We start from the raw sequence: 4,241 nt of genomic DNA on the forward strand, positions 1-4,241 counted from the left end.
ACCCAGAGCTCTGAGCCCTCCTGGGACAAGCTTTCTTAGATAGCAGTCTGGGAATGGTCCTAACATCTGCTTTGAAAAATCTCTTGTATCTTCTGGCATCTTATGAGCATTTCCACTTGGGTACATCAGATGATAGGTCCATTAGGAGTCTTAAAATTCTTGGCTTCTGGCCAGAGTTGTGGGGACCAAGAGATTTCTCCTTTCAGCACTTTGCTTACAGGATCTACATAATGGAAATGAGTTCTTTCTGTGAGAAGCAAGCAAGACCGTGAGATGGTCTGCTGAACTCATTTTCATTATTAAATAACCTTCTACAAACTGAAGCCATGTGTTCTCCCTAGCCTGCTTTTCCAGCAAAAGTCTTTTCTCCTCTTCAGAAAACTTTAGATCCAGTTCCAAAGAATTCTCCTCCACATAGCAAATGTTGCTTTCCACATGACTATTAGATGTCTGGAGTAAGCATGGTTTTAGTGCAGCCAAGGAATGGGAGGAAGATGAAGGCAGACCTAGGATCTGGAGATTTCATAATTTTCAAAGCTTTCTTCTTCAACTTCAGCTTTAGATGTAGAGATTAAGAATCCCAGAAGCAGTGGAGATGTCTGAAGATGTAAATTGCCCCCTGACTATATTTTCAAAGAATGGGTGGGCCTTCAAGGATACTTAGCTCCATACTTGGGAAAAATGTTCTGGAAAATCATATGCTAGCTTAATGATCTTCTGGAATACAAGATATTAATTTCTGGCTCGGAAAGGAGGCTGCCTTGCTGCAAGATATTATATTATGCACCCCACAGCTCACAGATCTGAACTCTTACATGAATTTTTCTCTATAAGGAGTTCAGGTGACAGATAATGTGCTGTACCCATGAAAGAGTTAGCCCTATTTTGGGTACTATTGGGGAGGGGGACAATATTTTGGATGATCCAAACTGTGTAATTTGAATGTGCATCTTGGCATTTAAAAGAATGTTTTGGGGTTTTAAGTCCCTATGAATAATCTCCTTCCCATGCAAGTACTCCATGGCAGACACTAAATTCTCTGCAGTATAAAGCCGGATGCAGGGACCTAAATTCTGCTCATAGCTCATGAGCTGAGGCCAAAATGAAGTTTCTCATCATCTTGAAAAGTGAAGTAAAGCTTGCCAAACAAAGAAACCAAAAGAGAGAGGGGTGGGGGGGGAGGGAGGGAGGAAGGGAGGAAGGAAGGAAGGAAGGAAGGAAGGAAGGAAGGAAGGAAGGAAGGAAGGAAGGAAGGAAGGAAGGAAGGAAGGAAGGAAGGAAGGAAGGAAGGAAAGTAGGTAATCCTAGCGGGACATGGCATCCACTTCACTAGTGACATATTGTTCCTTCTTCTCTTTAATTATTTGTTTTCTTTCCAGGATTTTAATCTCGTAGTATTGGAAAGTTGCCAAATCCCAGGGTGGCAAACAATCCTTCACTCAGGACTCTGCAAAAAATTTAATCATCAGTCCTCTTCCTACAGGGCTGTGTGGGATGCTGGTCTCTTTGAGGAATGTCTAGGCAGGTGGGGCCAGACCCTGCTGTGGGGGTGGCAGCAGCAGTAGAGGTGGCAGCAGTACCAGCAACTGGGTCCATGGGAGCCCAGGCAGGCATTGTTTGAGAATCAGGCTCCATCTTTGGGCTAAAAGTGGTGTAGACTGCTGCGCTAGCTTTGAGGTGAGCACTAAGATAGGACTGGCCCACATGTCCAATGCTCCTGCTAAGCATAGAGGAGCACCACACACTTTCAGGCTGCAAGCTTCAAGCCTTTGAAGCCCCATTAAATTAAAACAACTTTTGAGATACCATTTTGCATCTATCAGATTGGTTAATATGAGTGATATGGGAAAATTGGAATATTGATGCACTATTAAAGTTGTGAACTTGTCCAACCACTCTAGAAAGGAATTTAGAACTATGCCCCAAAGGCAATCAAACTATGCATACCCTTTAATCCACTACTAAGCAATACCACTACTAAGTCTGCATCACAAAGAGAGAATAAAAAGGGGGATCTACATGTACAAAAATATTTATAGCAACTCTTTTTGTTCTGGCTAAGAACTGGAAAATAAAGGACGGCATATCATTTGGGGAATGGCTAAATAAGCTGTGATATATGATTGTGATGGAATATTATTGTGCTATGAGAAATGGCAAGCAGATTGATTTCAGAAAAACCTGGACAGATTTACATAAATTAATGCTTATTGAAATAAATCAAACCAGAAAAACATTGTTTACAGTAACAGCAACATTGTACCATGAAGAATTGTGAATTACTTAACTATTTTTTGCAATACAATAACTCAATCCTGAAGGACTAATGATGAAGCATACTGTTATGCCACAGTTCTCTTTAACTGTCCTGACTCAGTTTCCTTGTACAAGTTTCCCTTGTCTCAGTCTCCCTAATTACTCCCGTAAGCTGTAAATCTCCCTCTGGTCCATGAAGGCTGAGGACCAATTAGTCTAAGGTTATAAATTGTTAGCCCAAGCAAGATAAACAAGAGAGTAGACTTCCTGATTATCTTCTGTCCTTGAGAATTTACAACATCCCTCTAAAATATTCCAAGATATTTCACTAACATCTTTATCTCTGGGTATTCAGACATCCTGCCTCTGGGTTCCTTTTTGATTCATAACCTTTTCCAGCTGGGCTTTCCCACTCTTTCCTACTCTCTTCTTTGTCTCTAAAAGGTATATAAAGGTTAGAGATTCTCCATTCATTGCTGGAGAATGGCGGCTGGCAGTGGATGCTGGACGCTGGATTCTTTGAGATGATAGTCTCCTCCAGACCTGGGACCAACATGAATTCCTTGGTCCCAGTATATCTTTATCTCTGTCTGACTGGATAATTTGAGACGAGAGTCCTGTCCAGTCAATCTTACTCTCCCATTAATAAAATATTAAAAACTCTCTAATCTCTCTCCTGCCTCAGTTTCTCTGGCATTACAATACAATCTGTTTCCAGAGAAAGAAGTGATATTGTCTGAATACAGACAGAAGCATGCTATTTTTCTTTTCTCCCTCCCTCCTTGCCTGTCTTCCTCCCTCCCTTCTTTCCTTTCTTCTTTCCTCCCTTCCTTCCTTCTTACTTTCTTTCTTTTTTTCTTTCTATCTGGGGAAAATATTATACAAAGGTATTACACACACATATACCACTTACACAAATAAATATTACCTAGTTCAAGGGATAACAGGGTAATCATCTAGAATAAATATTTACTGCCCCTGGTGATTGATATTTGGAAGAACATACCCAAATAGTGACTTAAGTTTCTATTTTGAAAGAGACTTCAAACCTTCAGATTTGAAAGTATCTCTAGAATTCTGAGGAGGAGATATAGTCAATTCTTCTAGCCCAATGTACTAGTACTTGTATGGATTGAGTAAATCCAGAGTTTATATAGTTTATATAGAGATAATATATATTATCTCAATTGAATCTGAGCATTTGGTGCAGCAGGTAATATTTCCCACATTTTACAATGAAAATACTGAGGCTCAGAGAGCCAGTTAACTAATCCCAGTCAGGAATGGAATTTGAACTAGATCATGCTCCCTTTCATGGAAAAAGAGTCCAATGAGCCAATTTGATACTGGCCAAATATTCAGGGAGGGAACACCTTTATATAGGCAGCTAGGCACATCTCCAGAAAGTCAGGTCATTAGGCTATGTTTTTAGAGGCTCAGTCTTCTGCCTCTTTCTCCAAAACCATCTAGACTGGGTTGTAATTGCCTTCTAGGCAATTGTTCAACCTTGAATTGAGTTTGACTGGAATTATTGGGTTTTAATAATAACTATTGGTTAAAGGAAAAACCCAGAAACCTCAATAATTTGAATTCATTAAATAGGAATTTGTTTATTTACAGGAAGGTCTTACTTCATGTAGATTCCCCCTCTCCTTCCCCCCTCCCCCCACACCTTTTTTGCAAGTTTCCATATCAAGGATTGATCAAAGCTACAGAAAATATTCCCTGAGTTTCTCCAGAAAATCTATTATTCCAATGAAATAAAGGTAGAAATGAATAAAACCAAGAGGCAAAGACTCAAGTACTCTTAGGACCTGGATAAAGACAATCTGTGATCATTTTATTTGGCAGAGTTCCCTGATTTATAATTTCATAGTATTGGAAACTTGCATCTAGTCTTTTTTCTTCCAAAGTGACCACATTTTAAAAACAAAACACAATCTATTTGGGCTGTGAAATATGCATTAAAAAGCTCTAGAGCCAGG

General features: G+C 39.7%; 1 pseudogene; it reads right to left on the bottom strand.

Annotated features, from left to right (window-relative positions):
• Window positions 1-660: 660 nt before the first annotated feature.
• LOC127561391 (putative 3-phosphoinositide-dependent protein kinase 2) lies at window positions 661-1,728 on the bottom strand (annotated as a pseudogene).
• Window positions 1,729-4,241: the final 2,513 nt, after the last annotated feature.

This window comes from Antechinus flavipes, chromosome 4 (genome assembly GCF_016432865.1).
Source record: "Antechinus flavipes isolate AdamAnt ecotype Samford, QLD, Australia chromosome 4, AdamAnt_v2, whole genome shotgun sequence".
NCBI classification, from domain to species: Eukaryota; Metazoa; Chordata; class Mammalia; order Dasyuromorphia; family Dasyuridae; genus Antechinus; species Antechinus flavipes.